We start from the raw sequence: 18,434 nt of genomic DNA, 5'->3' as shown, positions 1-18,434 counted from the left end.
TTCTCCCGCAATTCAACCTTGCCAACCCGGTTCAGACGAAATGCCCACATCTTCCCCTGAAGCAACTGGGCTGAGTCCCAAATGATTGAGCGTCCACGTGCTTAGGTGGCGATAGACTGCACGCCTTTTTCCAACCACCATTGTGCACTGCTGGAGAGAGTGTCGGAAAGCAGCTATGTCAGAAAGACCCCTTTGCTCTCAGCCGTGCCCTTCATTGCTCTAGACGTGGAATGCACAATGCACTGGCTCCCCCCCTCAAGGGGCGACAAGCCACAGACCATCTTCCTTCCATCTCTTTAGGAAGCTGAGCAAGAACTCGCTTTCAACAGTGCTCTTTCTGTGTCCTGGCAACATCTCATACAAAGGCAGCTGATATGCCATTTCTTTTCAGCGCTTAACTCGCAGATTTGGATCTTCTGCTACTGCCACATTTCCAGGTTGCCAACCCGGCTCAGACATAATGTCTACATCTTCCCCTTCAGCAACGGGGACGTGGCAAAGATGATTGTGCTTCCGCATGCTTAGCAGGAGCAGACAATAGGCTTTTTAAAAACTGCCATTGTGCACTGGGTCAGAGAGTGTCAGAATGCACCTATGTCAGAAAGGGCCCTTTGCTCTCAGCCGTGTTCTCCATTGCTGTAGAGGTGGAGGGCACAAAGCACTGCCTCCATCCTTCAATTGGAGACAAGCCAGCAACTGTCCTGCTTCCAGCTCTTTAGGAAGCTGGGAAAGCACTCGCATTCCACAGTGCTCTTACAGCGTCCTGGGAACGTCTCATACAAAGGCAGCTGAACACCGTGTCTTTTCAGCCCTTAACTCACCAATCTGCAACATCTGCTTCTGCCGCATTTCCACCTTGCCAACCCGGCTCAGTCGAAATGCCTACATCTTCCCCTGAAGCGACTATGCTGATTCCCAAATGATTGAGCATCCACATGCTTAGGAGGCGATAAACTGCATGCATTTTTCCAACCACCATTTTACACTGCTTAGAGAGCGTCGGAAAGCAGCTATGTCAGAAAGGCCCCTGTGCTCTCAGCCATGGCCTCCATTGCTCTCGAGGTGGAAGGTACAAGGCACTGGTTCTGGATCCACCCCTCAATGGGAGACAAAATACATCTTGGCCTGTGTCCAGCTCTTTAGGAAGTGGAGAAAAAACTCCCTTTCCACAGTGCTCTTACAGCGTCCTGGGAACATCTCATAAAAAGGAGGCTGAACGCCGTTTCTTTTCAGCACTTCACTCCCCAGTCTGGGACATCTGCATTCTGCACGTTTCCACCTTGCCAACCAGGCTCAGACGAAATGCCTACATCTTCCCCTTGAACAATGGGGATGAGGCCCATAGGATTGTGGTTCCACATGCTGAGGAGGAGAGAGACAATAGGGTTTTAAGTAACCACGAAGTGCAACGGTTGGGAGAGTGTTAGAAAGCACCAATGGCAGAAAGACCCCTTTACTCTCAGCCGTGCCCTCCATTGCTGTAGAGGTGGAAGGCACAAAGCACTGCCTCCATCCTTCAATGGGAGACAAGCCATAAACTGTCTTGCCTCCAGCTCTTTAGGAATCTGGGAAAGAACTCGCTTTCCACAGTGCCGTTACAGCATACGAGGAGACTCTCATACAGAGGCAGCTCAAACGCCATTTCTTCCCGGTGCTTAACTGGCCGCTTTAGGACTTCCGCCTCTGCCACAGTTCCACCTTGCCACCCCGGCTCAGACGAAATGCCTACATCTTCCCCTTAAGCAACGGGGGCGAAGCCCACATGATTGTGCTGCCACATGCTTCGCAGGACAGACAATAGGCTTTTTACAAACCGCCATTGTGCACTGTGTCAGAGATTGTCAAAATGCACCTGTGTCAGAAAGGGCCCTTTGCTCTCAGCCGTGCCCTCCATTGCTCTAGAGGTGGAAGGCACAAAGCGCTGCCTCCATCCTTCAATGGGAGACAAGCCATAAACTGTCTTGCCTCCAGCTGTTTTTGAAGCTGACAAACAACTCTCTTTCCACAGTCCTGTTACAGCAGACCGGGGAAATTCTCATACAAAGGCAGCTCAAATGCCATTTCTTCCCAGCCCTTAACTCTCAGCTTTAGGACTCCTGCTTCTGTCGCAATTTCACCTTGCCAACCCGGCTCAGACCAAATGCCTACATCTTCCCCTGAAGCAACTGGGCTGAGTCCCAAATGATTGAGCGTCCACGTGCTTAGGAGGCGATAGACTGCACTCCACTTTCCAGCCACCATTGTGCACTGCTGGAGAGAGTGTCGGAAAGCAGCTATGTCAGGAAGACCCCTTTGCTCTCACCTGTGCCCTTCATTGCTCTAGACGTGGAATGCACAATGCACTGGCTCCCCCACTCAAGGGGCGACAAGCCACAGACCATCTTCCTTCCATCTCTTTAGGAAGCTGAGCAAGAACTCGCTTTCAACAGTGCTCTTTCTGTGTCCTGGCAACATCTCATACAAAGGCAGCTGATATGCCTTTTCTTTTCAGCGCTTAACTCGCAGATTTGGAACTTCTGCTGATTCCCAAATGATTGAGCACCCACATGCTTAGGAGGCGATAAACTGCATGCCTTTTTCCAACCACCATTTGACACTGCTTAGAGAGCGTCGGAAAGCAGCTATGTCAGAAAGGCCCCTTTGCTCTCAGCCATGCCCTCCATTGCTCTCGAGGTGGAAGGCACAAGGCACTGGTTCTGGATCCACCCCTCAATGGGAGACAAACCGCATCTTGGCCTGCTTCCAGCTCTTTAGGAATTGGAGAAAAATCTCCCTTTCCACAGTGCTCTCACAGCGTCCTGGGAACATCTCATACAAAGGAGGCTGAACGCCATTTCTTTTCAGCACTTCACTCGCCAGTCTGGGACATCTGCATCCTGCATGTTTCCACCTTGCCAACACGGCTCAGACGAAATGCCTACATCTTCCCCTTGAGCAATGGGGATGAGGCCCATAGGATTGTGGTTCCACATGCTGAGGAGGAAGAGACAATAGGCTTTTAACTAACCACGAAGTGCAATGGTTGGGAGAGTGCCAGAAAGCACCAATGGCAGTAACACCCCTTTACTCTCAGCCACGCCCTCCATTGCTGTAGAGGTGGAAGGCACAAAGCACTGCCTCCATCCTTCAATGGGAGACAAGCCATAAACTGTCTTGCCTCCAGCTCTTTAGGAAGCTGAGAAAGAACTCGCTTTCCACAGTGCTGTTACAGCATACGAGGAAACTCTCATGCAGAGGCAGCTCAAACGCCATTTCTTCCCAGTGCTTATCTGGCCGCTTTAGGACTTCCGCTTCTGCCAAAGTTCCACCTTGCCAAGCCGGCTCAGACGAAATGCCTACATCTTCCCCTTAAGCAACCGGGGCGAAGCCCACATGATTGTGCTGCCACATGCTTAGCAGGAGCAGACAATAGGCTTTTTACAAACCGCCATTGTGCACTGGGTCAGAGAGTGTCAGAATGCACCTATGTCAGAAAGGGCCCTTTGCTCTCAGCCGTGCCCTCCATTGCTTTAGAGGTGGAAGGCACATGGCACTGCCTCCATCCTTCAATTGGAGACAAGCCATAAACTGTCTTTCCTCCAGCTCTTTAGGAAGCTGACAAACAACTCGCTTTCCACAGTCCTGTTACAGCAGACCGGGGAAATTCTCATACAAAGGCAGCTCAAATGCCATTTCTTCCCAGCCCTTAACTCGCAGCTGTAGGACTCCTTCTTCTGCCGCAATTCCACCTTGCCATCCAGACTCAGACGAAATGCCTACATCTTCCCCTGAAGCAACTGGGCTGAGTCCCAAATGATTGAGCGTCCACGTGCTTAGGAGGCGATAGACTGCACGCCATTTTCCAACCACCATTGTGCACTGCTGGAGAGAGTGTCGGAAAGCAGATATGTCAGAAAGACCCCTTTGCTCTCAGCCGTGCCCTTCATTGCTCTAGACGTGGAATGCACAATGCACTGGCTCCCCCCTCAAGGGGCGACAAGCCACAGACCATCTTCCTTCCATCTCTTTAGGAAGCTGAGCAAGAACTCGCTTTCAACAGTGCTCTTTCTGTGTCCTGGCAACATCGCATACAAAGGCAGCTGATATGCCATTTCTTTTCAGCGCTTAACTCGCAGATTTGGAACTTCTGCTCCTGCCACATTTCCACCTGGCCAATCCGGCTCAGACGAAATGTCTACATCTTCCCCTTCAGCAACGGGGACGAGGCCCACATGACTGTGCTTCCGCATGCTTAGCAGGAGCAGACAATAGGCTTTTTACAAACCGCCATTGTGCACTGCGTCAGAGAGTGTCAGAATGCACCTATCTCAGAAAGGGCCCTTTGCTCTCAGCCGTGCCCTCCATTGCTCTAGAGGTGGAAGGCACAAAGCACTGCCTCCCTCCTTCAATTGGAGACAAGCCAGCAACTGGCCTGCTTCCAGCTCTTTAGGAAGCTGGGAAAGCACTCGCATTCCACAGTGCTCTTACAGCGTCCTGGGAACGTCTCATACAAAGGCAGCTGAACACCGTGTCTTTTCAGCCCTTAACTCACCAATCTGCAACATCTGCTTCTGCCGCATTTCCACCTTGCCAACCCGGCTCAGAAGAAATGCCTACATCTTTCCCTGAAGCGACTGTGCTGATTCCCAAATGATTGAGCATCCACATGCTTAGGAGGCGATAAACTGCATGCCTTTTTCCAACCACCATTTTACACTGCTTAGAGAGCGTCGGAAAGCAGCTGTGTCAGAAAGGCCCCTTTGCTCTCAACCAGGCCCTCCATTGCTCTCGAGGTGGAAGGCACAAGACACTGGTTCTGGATCCACCCCTCAATGGGAGACAAACCACATCTTGTCCTGCTTCCAGCTCTTTAGGAATTGGAGAAAAATCTCCCTTTCCACAGTGCTCTTACAGCGTCCTGGGAACATGTCATACAAAGGAGGCTGAACGCCGTTTCTTTTCAGCACTTCACTCGCCAGCCTGGGACATCTGCATCCTGCACGTTTCCACCTTGCCAACCCGGCTCAGACGAAATGCCTACATCTTCCCCTTGAGCAATGGGGATGAGGCCCATAGGATTGTGGTTCCACATGCTGAGGAGGAGAGAGGCAATAGGCTTTTAACTAACCACGAAGTGCAACGGTTGGGAGAGTGTCAGAAGGCACCAATGGCAGAAACACCCCTTTACTCTCCGCCGCGCCCTCCATTGCTGTAGAGGTGGAAGGCACAAAGCACTGCCTCCATCCTTCAATGTGAGACAAGCCATAAACTGTCTTGCCTCCTGCTCTTTAGGAAGCTGGGAAAGAACTCGCTATACACAGTGCTGTTACAGCATACGAGGAAACTCTCATACAGAGGCAGCTCAAACGCCATTTCTTCCCAGTGCTTAACTGGCCGCTTTAGGACTTCCGCTTCTGCCACAGTTCCACCTTGCCAACCCGGCTCAGACGAAATTCCTACATCTTCACCTTCAGCACAGGCGGGGAAGCCCACATGATTGTGCTGCCACATGCTTAACAGGAGCAAACAATAGGCTTTTTACAAACCGCCATTGTGCACTGGGTCAGAGAGTGTCAGAATGCACCTATGTCAGAAAGGGCCCTTTGCTCTCAGCCGTGCCCTCCATTGCTCTAGAGGTGGAAGGCACAAAGCAGTGCCTCCATCCTTCAATTGGAGACAAGCCAGCAACTGTCTTGCCTCCAGCTCTTTAGGAAGCTGACAAACAACTCGCTTTCCACAGACCTCTTACAGCAGACCGGGGAACTTCTCATAAAAAGGCAGCTCAAATGGCATTTCTTCCCAGTCCTTAAATCGCAGCTTTAGGACTCCTGCTTCTGCCGCAATTCCACCTTGCCAACCCGGCTCAGACGAAATGCCTACATCTTCCCCTGAAGCAACTGGGCTGAGTCCCAAATGATTGAGCGTCCACGTGCTTAGGAGGCGATAGACTGCACGCCATTTTCCAACCACCATTGTGCACTGCTGGAGAGAGTGTCGGAAAGCAGGTATGTCAGAAAGACCCCTTTGCTCTCAGCCGTGCCCTTCATTGCTCTAGACGTGGAATGCACAATGCACTGGCTCACCCCCTAAGGGGCGACAAGCCACAGACCAACTTCCTTCCATCTCTTTAGGAAGCTGAGCAAGAACTCGCTTTCAACAGTGCTCTTTCTGTGTCCTGGCAACATCTCATACAAGGGCAGGTGATATGCCATTTCTTTTCAGCGCTTAACTCGCAGATTTGGAACTTCTGCTCCTGCCACATTTGAAGGTTGCCAACCCGGCTCAGACGAAATGTCTACATCTTCGCCTTCAGCAACGGGGACGAGGCCCAGATGACTGTGCTTCCGCATGCTTAGCAGGAGCAGACAATAGGCTTTTTACAAACCGCCATTGTGCACTGCGTCAGAGAGTGTCAGAATGCACCTATGTCAGAAAGGGCCCTTTGCTCTCAGCCGTGCCCTCCATTGCTCTAGAGGTGGAAGGCACTAAGCACTGCCTCCATCCTTCAATTGGAGACAAGCCAGCAACTGGCCTGCTTCCAGCTCTTTAGGAAGCTGGGAAAGCACTCGCATTCCACAGTGCTCTTACAGCGTCCTGGGAACGTCTCATACAAAGGCAGCTGAACACCGTGTCTTTTCAGCCCTTAACTCACCAACCTGCAACATCTGCTTCTGCTGCATTTCCACCTTGCCAACCCGGCTCAGACGAAATGCCTACATCTTCCCCTGAAGCGACTGTGCTGATTCCCAAATGATTGAGCATCCACGTGCTTAAGAGGCGATAAACTGCATGCCTTTTTCCAACCACCATTTTACACTGCTTAGAAAGCGTCGGAAAGCAGCTATGTCAGAAAGGCGCCTTTGCTCTCAGCCATGCCCTCCATTGCTCTCGAGGTGGAAGGCACAAGGCACTGGTTCTGGATCCACCCCTCAATGGGAGACAAACCACATCTTGGCCTGCTTCCAGCTCTTTAGGAATTGGAGAAAATTCTCCCTTTCCACAGTGCTCTTACAGCGTCCTGGGAACATCTCATACAAAGGAGGCTGAACGCCGTTTCTCTTCAGCACTTCACTCCCCAGTCTGGGACATCTGCATCCTGCACGTTTCCACCTTGCAAACCCGGCTCAGACGAAATGCCTACATCTTCCCCTTGAGCAATGGGGATGAGGCCCATAGGATTCTGGTTACACATGCTGAGGAGGAGAGAGACAATAGGCTTTTAACTAACCACGAACTGCAACGCTTGGGAGAGTGTCAGAAAGCACCAATGGCAGAAAGGCCCCTTTACTATCAGCCGCGCCCTCCATTCCTGTAGAGGTGGAAGGCACAAAGCACTGCCTCCATCCTCCAATTGGAGACAAGCCATAAACTGTCTTGCCTCCAGCTCTTTAGGAAGCTGACAAACAACTCGCTTTCCACAGTCCTGTTACAGCAGACCGGTTAAATTCTCATACAAAGGCTGCTCAAATGGCATTTCTTCCCAGCCATTAACTCGCAGCTTAGGACTCCTGCTTCTGCCGCAATTCCACCTTGCCAACCCGGCTCAGACGAAATGCCTACATCTTCCCCTGAAGCAACTGGGCTGAGTCCCAAATGATTGAGCGTCCACGTGCTTAGGAGGCGATAGACTGCACGCCTTTTTCCAACCACCATTGTGCACTGCTGGAGAGAGTGTCGGAAAGCAGTTATGTCAGAAAGACCCCTTTGCTCTCAGCCCTGCCCTTCATTGCTCTAGGCGTGGAATGCACAAGGCACTGGCTCCCCCCCTCAGGGGGCGACAAGCCACAGACCATCTTCCTTCCATCTCTTTAGGAAGCTGAGCAAGAACTCGCTTTCAACAGTGCTCTTTCTGTGTCCTGGCAACATCTCATACAAAGGCAGCTGATATGCCATTTCTTTTCAGCGCTTAACTCGCAGATTTGGAACTTCTGCTCCTGCCACATTTCCACCTTGTCCACCCGGCTCAGACGAAATGTCTACATCTTCCCCTTCAGCAACGGGGATGATGCACAGATGACTGTGCTTCCGCATGCTTAGCAGGAGCAGACAATAGGCTTTTTACAAACCGCCATTGTGCACTGGGTCAGAGAGTGTCATAATGCACCTATGTCAGAAAGGACCCTTTGCTCTCAGCCGTGCCCTCCATTGCTCTAGAGGTGGAAGGCACAAAGCACTGCCTCCATCCTTCAATTGGAGACAAGCCAGCAACTCTCCTGCTTCAAGCTCTTTAGGAAGCTGGGAAAGCACTCGCATTCCACAGTGCTCTTACAGCCTCCTGGGAACGTCTCCTACAAAGGCAGCTGAACACCGTGTCTTTTCAGCCCTTAACTCACCAATCTGCAACATCTGCTTCTGCCGCATTTCCACCTTGCCAACCCGGCTCAGACGAAATGCCTACATCTTCCCCTGAAGCGACTGTGCTGATTCCCAAATGATTGAGCATCCACATGCTTAGGAGGCGATAAACTGCATGCCTTTTTCCAACCACCATTTGACACTGCTTTGAGAGCGTCGGAAAGCAGCTATGTCAGAAAGGCCCCTTTGCTCTCAGCCATGCCCTCCATTGCTCTCGAGGTGGAAGGCACAAGGCACTGGTTCTGGATCCACCCCTCAATGGGAGACAAACCACATCTTGGCCTGCTTCCAGCTCTTTAGGAAGTGGAGAAAAAACTCCCTTTCCACAGTGCTCTTACAGCGTCCTGGGAACATCTCATACAAAGGAGGCTGAACGCCGTTTCTTTTCAGCACTTCACTCGCCAGTCTGGGACATCTGCATCCTGCACGTTTCCACCTTGCCAACCCGTATCAGACGAAATGCCTACGTCTTCCCTTTGAGCAATGGGGATGAGGCACATAGGATTGTGGTTCCACATGCTGAGGAGGAGAGAGACAATAGGGTTTTAACTAACCACGAAGTGCAACGGTTGGGAGAGTGTCAGAAAGCACCAATGGCAGAAAGGCCCCTTTACTATCAGCCGCGCCCTCCATTGCTGTAGAGGTGGAAGGCACAAAGCACTGCCTCCATAATTCAATGGGAGACAAGCCATAAACTGTCTTGCCTCCAGCTCTTTAGGAAGCTGGGAAAGAACTCGCTTTCCACAGTGCTGTTACAGCATACGAGGTAACTCTCCTACAGAGGCAGCTCAAACGCCATTTCTTCCCAGTGCTTAACTGGCCTCTTTAGGACTTCCGCTTCTGCCACAGTTCCACCTTGCCAACCCGGCTCAGACGAAATGCCTACATCTTCCCCTTAAGCAACGGCGGTGAAGCCCACATGATTGTGCTGCCACATGCTTTCCCGGAGTAGACAATAGGCTTTTTACAAACCGCCATTGTGCACTGGGTCAAAGAGTGTCAGAATGCACCTATGTCAGAAGGGGTCCTTTGCTCGCAGCCATGCCCTCCATTGCTCTAGAGGGGGGAGGCACAAAGCACTGCCTCCATCCTCCAATTGGAGACAAGCCATAAACTGTCTTGCCTCCAGCTCTTTAGGAAGCTGACAAACAACTCGCTTTCCACAGTCCTGTTACAGCAGACCGGTTAAATTCTCATACAAAGGCTGCTCAAATGGCATTTCTTCCCAGCCATTAACTCTCAGCTTAGGACTCCTGCTTCTGCCGCAATTCCACCTTGCCAACCCGGCTCAGACGAAATGCCTACATCTTCCCCTGAAGCAACTGGGCTGAGTCCCAAATGATTGAGCGTCCACGTGCTTAGGAGGCGATAGACTGCACGCCTTTTTCCAACCACCATTGTGCACTGCTGGAGAGAGTGTCGGAAAGCAGTTATGTCAGAAAGACCCCTTTGCTCTCAGCCCTGCCCTTCATTGCTCTAGGCGTGGAATGCACAAGGCACTGGCTCCCCCCCTCAGGGGGCGACAAGCCACAGACCATCTTCCTTCCATCTCTTTAGGAAGCTGAGCAAGAACTCGCTTTCAACAGTGCTCTTTCTGTGTCCTGGCAACATCTCATACAAAGGCAGCTGATATGCCATTTCTTTTCAGCGCTTAACTCGCAGATTTGGAACTTCTGCTCCTGCCACATTTCCACCTTGTCCACCCGGCTCAGACGAAATGTCTACATCTTCCCCTTCAGCAACGGGGATGATGCACAGATGACTGTGCTTCCGCATGCTTAGCAGGAGCAGACAATAGGCTTTTTACAAACCGCCATTGTGCACTGGGTCAGAGAGTGTCAGAATGCACCTATGTCAGAAAGGGCCCTTTGCTCTCAGCCGTGCCCTCCATTGCTCTAGATGTGGAAGGCACAAAGCACTGCCTCCATCCTTCAATTGGAGACAAGCCAGCAACTGTCCTGCTTCAAGCTCTTTAGTAAGCTGGGAAAGCACTCGCATTCCACAGTGCTCTTGCAGCGTCCTGGGAACGTCTCATACAAAGGAAGGTGAACACCGTGTCTTTTCAGCCTTTAACTCACCAATCTGCAACATCTGCTTCTGCCACCTTTCCACCTTGCCAACCCGGCTCAGACGATATGCCTACATCTTTCCCTCAAGCGACTGCGCTGATTCCCAAATGATTGAGCATCCACATGCTTAGGAGGCGATAAACTGCATACCTTTTTCCAACCACCATTTGACACTGCTTAGAGAGCGTCGGAAAGCAGCTATGTCAGGAAGGCCCCTTTGCTCTCAGCCATGCCCTCCATTGCTCTCGAGGTGGAAGGCACAAGGCACTGGTTCTGGATCCCCCCCTCAATGGGAAACAAACCACATCTTGGCCTGCTTCCAGCTCTTTAGGAAGTGGAGAAGAAACTCCCTTTCCACAGTGCTCTTACAGCGTCCTGGGACCATCTCATACAAAGGAGGCTGAACGCCGTTTCTTTTCAGCACTTCACTCCCCAGTCTGGGACATCTGCATCCTGCACGTTTCCACCTTGCCAACACGGCTCAGACGAAATGCCTACATCTTCCCCTTGAGCAAGGGGGATGAGGCCCATAGGATTGTGGTTCCACATGCTGAGGAGGAGAGAGACAATAGGCTTTTAACTAACCACGAAGTTCAACGGATGGGAGAGTGTCAGAAAGCACCAATGGCAGAAAGACCCCTTTACTCTCAGCCGCGCCCTCCATTGCTGTAGAGGCGGAAGGCACAAAGCACTGCCTCCATCCTTCAATGGGAGACAACTCATAAACTGTCTTGCCTGCAGATCTTTATGAAGCTGGGAAAGAACTCGCTATCCACAGCGCAGTTACAGCGTACGAGGAAACACTCATACAGAGGCAGCTCAAACGTCATTTCTACCCAGTGCTTAACAGTCCGCTTTAGGACTTCCGCTTCTGCCACAGTTCCACCTTGCCAACCCGGCTCAGACGAAATGCCTACATCTTCCCCTTAAGCAACGGGGGCGAAGCCCACATGATTGTGCTGCCACATGCTTACCAGGAGCAGACAATAGGCTTTTTACAAACCGCCATTGTGCACTGGGTCAGACAGTGTCAGAATGCACCTATATCAGAAAGGGCCCTTTGCTCTCAGCCGTGCCCTCCGTTGCTCTAGAGGTGGAAGGCACAAAGCACTGCCTCTATCCTTCAATGGGAGACAAGCCATAAACTGTCTTGCCTCCAGCTCTTTAGGAAGCTGACAAACAACTCGCTTTCCACAGTCCTGTTACAGCAGACCGGGGAAATTCTCATACAAAGGCAGCTCAAATGGCATTTCTTCCCAGCCCTTAACTCGCAGCTTTAGGACTCCTGCTTCTGTCGCAATTTCACCTTGCCAACCCGGCTCAGACCAAATGCCTACATCTTCCCCTGAAGCAACTGGGCTGAGTCCCAAATGATTGAGCGTCCACGTGCTTAGGAGGCGATAGACTGCACTCCACTTTCCAGCCAATATTGTGCACTGCTGGAGAGAGTGTCGGAAAGCAGCTATGTCAGGAAGACCCCTTTGCTCTCACCTGTGCCCTTCATTGCTCTAGACGTGGAATGCACAATGCACTGGCTCCCCCCCTCAAGGGGCGACAAGCCACAGACCATCTTCCTTCCATCTCTTTAGGAAGCTGAGCAAGAACTCGCTTTCAACAGTGCTCTTTCTGTGTCCTGGCAACATCTCATACACAGGCAGCTGATATGCCATTTCTTTTCAGCGCTTAACTCGCAGATTTGGAACTTCTGCTGATTCCCAAATGATTGAGCACCCACATGCTTAGGAGGCGATAAACTGCATGCCTTTTTCCAACCACCATTTTACACTGCTTAGAGAGCGTCGGAAAGCAGCTATGTCAGAAAGGCCCCTTTGCTCTCAGCCATGCCCTCCATTGCTCTCTAGGTGGAAGGCACAAGGCAGTGGTAATGGATCCACCGCTAAATGGGAGACAAACCACATCTTGTCCTGCTTCCAGCTCTTTAGGAATTGGAGAAAAATCTCCCTTTCCACAGTGCTCTCACAGCGTCCTGGGAACATCTCATACAAAGGAGGATGAACGCCATTTCTTTTCAGCACTTCACTAGCCAGTCTGGGACATCTGCATCCTGCATGTTTCCACCTTGCCAACCCGGCTCAGACGAAATGCCTACATCTTCCCCTTGAGCAATGGGGATGAGGCCCATAGGATTGTGGTTCCACATGCTGAGGAGGAAGAGACAATAGGCTTTTAACTAACCACGAAGTGCAATGGTTGGGAGAGTGTCAGAAAGCACCAACGGCAGAAAGACCACTTTACTCTCAGCCGCGCCCTCCATTGCTGTAGAGGTGAAAGGCACAAAGCACTGCCTCCATCCTTCAAAGGGAGACAAGCCATAAACTGTCTTGCCTCCAGCTCTTTAGGAAGCTGAGAAAGAACTCGCTTTCCACAGTGCTGTTACAGCATACGAGGAAAGTCTCATGCAGAGGCAGCTCAAACGCCATTTCTTCCCCGTGCTTATCTGGCCACTTTAGGACTTCCGCTTCTGCCAAAGTTCCACCTTGCCAACCCGGCTCAGACGAAATGCCTACATCTTCCCCTTAAGCAACGGGGGCGAAGCCCACATGATTGTGCTGCCACATGCTTAGCAGGAGCAGACAATAGTCTTTTTACAAACCGCCATTGTGCACTGGGTCAGAGAGTGTCAGAATGCACCTATGTCAGAAAGGGCCCTTTGCTCTCAGCCGTGCCCTCCATTGCTCTAGTGGTGGAAGGCACAAAGCACTGCCTCCATCCTTCAATTGGAGACAAGCCAGCAACTGTCCTGCTTCCAGCTCTTTAGGAAGCTGGGAAAGCACTCGCATTCCGCTGTGCTCTTACAGCCTCCTGGGAACGTCTCCTACAAAGGCAGCTGAACACCGTGTCTTTTCAGCCCTTAACTCACCAATCTGCAACATCTGCTTCTGCCGCAATCCACCTTGCCAACCCGGCTCAGACGAAATGCCTACATCTTCCCCTGAAGCGACAGTGCTGATTCCCAAATGATTGAGCATCCACATGCTTAGGAGGCGATAAACTGCATGCCTTTTTCCAACCACCATTTTACACTGCTTAGAGAGCGTCAGAAAGCAGCTATGTCAGAAAGGCCCCTTTGCTCTCAGCCATGCCCTCCATTGCTCTCGAGGTGGAAGGCACAAGGCACTGGTTCTGCATCCACCCCTCAATGGTAGACAAACCACATCTTTGCCTGCTTCCAGCTCTTTAGGAAGTGGAGAAAAAACTCCCTTTCCACAGAACTCTTACAGCGTCCTGGGAACATCTCATACAAAGGAGGCTGAACGCCGTTTCTTTTCAGCACTTCACTCGCCAGTCTGGGACATCTGCATCCTGCACGTTTCCACCTTGCCAACCCGTATCAGACGAAATGCCTACGTCTTCCCCTTGAGCAATGGGGATGAGGCCCATAGGATTGTGGTTCCACATGCTGAGGAGGAGAGAGACAATAGGCTTTTAACTAACCACGAAGTGCAACGGTTGGGAGAGTGTCAGAAAGAACCAATGTCAGAAAGGCCCCTTTACTATCAGCCGCACCCTCCATTGCTGTAGAGGCGGAAGGCACAAAGCACTGCCTCCATAATTCAATGGGAGACAAGCCATAAACAGTCTAGCCTCCAGCTCTTTAGGAAGCTGGGAAAGAACTCGCTTTCCACAGTGCTGTTACAGCATACGAGGAAACTCTCATACAGAGGCAGCTCAAACGCCATTTCTTCCCATTGCTTAACTGGCCTCTTTAGGACTTCCGCTTCTGCCACAGTTCCACCTTGCCAACCCGGCTCAGACGAAATGCCTACATCTTCCCCTTAAGCAACCAGGGTGAATCCCACATGATTGTGCTGCCACATGCTTAGCAGGAGCAGACAATAGGCTTTTTACAAACCGCCATTGTGCACTGGGTCAAAGAGTGTCAGAATGCACCTATGTCAGAAGGGGTCCTTTGCTCTCAGCCATGCCCTCCATTGCTCTAGAGGTGGAAGGCACAAAGCACTGCCTCCATCCTCCAATTGGAGACAAGCCATAAACTGTCTTCCCTCCAGCTCTTTAGGAAGCTGACAAAAAACTTGCTTTCCACAGTCCTGTTACAGCAGACTGGGGAACTTCTCATACAAAGGCAGCTCAAATGGCATTTCTTCCCAGCCCTTAACTCGCAGTTTAGGACTCCTGATTCTGCCGCAATTCCACCTTGCCAACCCGGCTCAGACGAAATGCCTACATCTTTCCCTGAAGCAACTGGGCTGAGTCCCAAATGATTGAGCGTCCACGTGCTTAGCAGGCGATAGACTGCACGCCTTTTTCCAACCACCATTCTGCACTGCTGCAGAGAGTGTCGGAAAGCAGCTATGTCAGAAAGACCCCTTTGCTCTCAGCCGTGCCCTTCATTGCTCTAGACGTGGAATGCACAAGGCACTGGCTCCACCCCTCAAGGGGTGACAAGCCACAGACCATCTTCCTTACATCTCTTTAGGCAGCTGAGCAAGATCTCGCTTTCAACAGTGCTCTTTCTGTGTCCTGGCAACATCTCATACAAAGGCAGCTGATATGCCATTTCTTTTCAGCGCTTAACTCGCAGATTTGGAACTTCTGCTCCTGCCAAATTTCCACCTTGTCAACCCGGCTCAGACGAAATGTCTACATCTTCCCCTTCAGCAACGGGGACGAGGCCCAGATGACTGTGCTTCCGCATGCTTAGCAGGAGCAGACAATAGGCTTTTTACAAACCGCCATTGTGCACTGGGTCAGAGAGTGTCAGAATGCACCTATGTCAGAAAGGGCCCTTTGCTCTCAGCCGTGCCCTCCATTGCTCTAGAGGTGGAAGGCACAAAGCACTGCCTCCATCCTTCAATTGGAGACAAGCCAGCAACTGTCCTGCTTACAGCTCTTTAGGAAGCTGGGAAAGCACTCGCATTCCACAGTGCGCTTTCAGCGTCCTGGGAACGTCTCATACAAAGGCAGCTGAACACCGTGTCTTTTCAACCCTTAACTCACCAATCTGCAACATCTGCTTCTGCCGCATTTCCACCTTGCCAACCCGGCTCAGACGAAATGCCTACATCTTCCCCTGAAGCGACTGTGCTGATTCCCAAATGATTGAGCATCCACATGCTTAGGAGGCGATAAAGTGCATGCCTTTTTCCAACCCCCATTTTACACTGCTTAGAGAGCGTCGGAAAGCAGCTATGTCAGAAAGTCCCCTTTGCTCTCAGCCATGCCCTCCATTGCTCTCGAGGTGGCAGGCGCAACTCACTCGTTCTGGATCCACCCCTCAATGGGAGACAAACCACATCTTGGCCTGCTTCCAGCTCTTTTGGAAGTGGAAACGAAACTCCCTTTCCACAGTGCTCTTACAGCGTCCTGGGAACATCTCATACAAAGGAGGCTGAACGCCGTTTCTTTTCAGCACTTCACTCGCCAGTCTGGGACATCTGCATCCTGCACGTTTCCACCTTGCCAACCCGGCTCAGACGAAATGCCTACATCTTCCCCTTGAGCAATGGGGATGAGGCCCATAGGATTGTGGTTCCACATGCTGAGGAGGACAGAGACAATAGGCTTTTAACTAACCACGAAGTGCAACGGTTGGGAGAGTGTCAGAAAGCACCAATGGCAGAAAGACCCCTTTACTCTCAGCCGCACCCTCCATTGCTGTAGAGGTGGAAGGCACAAAGCACTGCCTCCATCCTTCAATGGGAGACAAGCCATAAACTGTCTTGCCTCCAGCTCTTTATGAAGCTGGGAAACAACTCGCTTTCCGCAGTGCTGTTACAGCATACGAGGAAACTCTCATACACAGGCAGCTCAAACGCCATTTCTTCCCAGGGCTTAACTAGCCTCTTTAGGACTTCCGCTTCTGCCAAATTTCCACCTTGCAAACCCGGCTCAGACGAAATGTCTACATCTTCCCCTTAAGCAACGGGGGCGAAGCCCACATGATTGTGCTGCCACATGCTTCGCAGGACAGACAATAGGCTTTTTACAAACCGCCATTGTGCACTGGGTCAGAGAGTGTCAAAATGCACCTGTGTCAGAAAGGGCCCTTTGCTCTCAGCCGTGCCCTCCATTGCTCTAGAGGTGGAAGGCACAAAGCGCTGCCTCCATCCTTCAATTCGAGACAAGCCATAAACTGTCTTGCCTCCAGCTGTTTTTGAAGGTGACAAACAACTCTCTTTCCACAGTCCTGTTACAGCAGACCGGGGAAGTTCTCATACAATGGCAGCTCCAATGGCATTTCTTCCCAGCCCTTAACTCGCGGCTTTAGTACTCCTGATACTGCCGCAATTCCACCTTGCCAACCCGGCTCAGACGAAATGCCTACATCTTCCCCTGAAGCAACTGGGCTGAGTCCCAAATGATTGAGCGTCCACGTGCTTAGGAGGCGATAGACTGCACGCCTTTTTCCAACCACCATTGTGCACTGCTGGAGAGAGTGTCGGAAAGCAGCTATGTCAGAAAGACCCCTTTGCTCTCAGCCGTGACCTTCATTGCTCTAGACGTGGAATGCACAATGCACTGGCTCCCCACTTGAGGGGCGACAAGCCACAGACCATCTTCCTTCCATCTCTTTAGGATGCTGAGCAAGAACTCGCTTTCAACAGTGCTCTTTCTGTGTCCTGGCAACATCTCATACAAAGGCAGCTGATATGCCATTTCTTTTCAGCGCTTAACTCGCAGATTTGGAACTTCTGCTCCTGCCACATTTCCAGGTTGCCAACCCGGCTCAGACGAAATGTCTACATCTTCCCCTTCAGCAACGGGGACGAGGAACAGATGACTGTGCTTCCGCATGCTTAGCAGGAGCAGACAATAGGCTATTTACAAACCGCCATTGTGCACTGGGTCAGAGAGTGTCAGAATGCACCTATGTCAGAAAGGGCCCTTTGCTCTCAGCCGTGCCCTCCATTGCTCTAGAGGTGGAAGGCACAAAGCACTGCCTCCATCCTTCAATTGGAGACAAGCCAGCAACTGGCCTGCTTCCAGCTCTTTAGGAAGCTGGGAAAGCACTCGCATTCCACAGTGCTCTTACAGCGTCCTGGGAACGTCTCATACAAAGGCAGCTGAACACCGTGTCTTTTACAGCCGTTCACTCACCAATCTGCAACATCTGCTTCTGCCGCATTTCCACCTTGCCAACCTGGCTCAGACGAAATGCCTACATCTTCCCCTGAAGCGACTGTGCTGATTCCCAAATGATTGAGCATCCACATGCTTAGGAGGCGATAAACTGCATGCCTTTTTCCAACCACCATTTTACACTGCTTAGATAGCGTCGGAAAGCAGCTATGTCAGAAAGGCCCCTTTGCTCTCAGCCATGCCCTCCATTGCTCTCGAGGTGGAAGGCACAAGGCACTGGTTCTGGATCCACCCCTCAATGGGAGACAGACCACATCTTGGCCTGCTTCCAGCTCTTTAGGAATTGGAGAAAAAACTCCCTTTCCACAGTGCTCTTACAGCGTCCGGGGAACATGTCATACAAAGGAGGCCGAACGCCGTTTCTTTTCAGCACTTCACTCGCCAGCCTGGGACATCTGCATCCTGCACGTTTCCACCTTGCCAACCCGGCTCAGACGAAATGCCTACATCTTCCCCTTGAGCAATGGGGATGAGGCCCATAGGATTGTGGTTCGAAATGCTGAGGAGGAGAGACACAATAGGCTTTTAACTAAGAACGAAGTGCAACGGTTGGGAGAGTGTCAGAAAGCACCAATGGCAGAAACACACCTTTACTCTCAGCCGCGCCCTCTATTGCTGTAGAGGTGGAAGGCACAAAGCACTGCCTCCATCCTTCAATGGGAGACACGCCATAAACTGTCTTGCCTCCAGCTCTTTAGGAAGCTGGGAAAGAACTCGCTTTCCACAGTGCTGTTACAGCATACGAGGAAACTGTCATACAGAGGCAGCTCAAACGCCATTTCTTCCCAGTGCTTAATTGGCCTCTTTAGGACTTCTGCTTCTGCCACAGTTCCACCTTGCCAACCCGGCTCAGACGAAATGCCTACATCTTCCCCTTAAGCAACGGGGGTGAAGTCCACATGATTGTGC

Source organism: Equus caballus, chromosome 17 (genome assembly GCF_041296265.1).
Source record: "Equus caballus isolate H_3958 breed thoroughbred chromosome 17, TB-T2T, whole genome shotgun sequence".
Lineage (NCBI taxonomy): Eukaryota > Metazoa > Chordata > Mammalia > Perissodactyla > Equidae > Equus > Equus caballus.
This window is presented reverse-complemented; position numbering follows the sequence as displayed.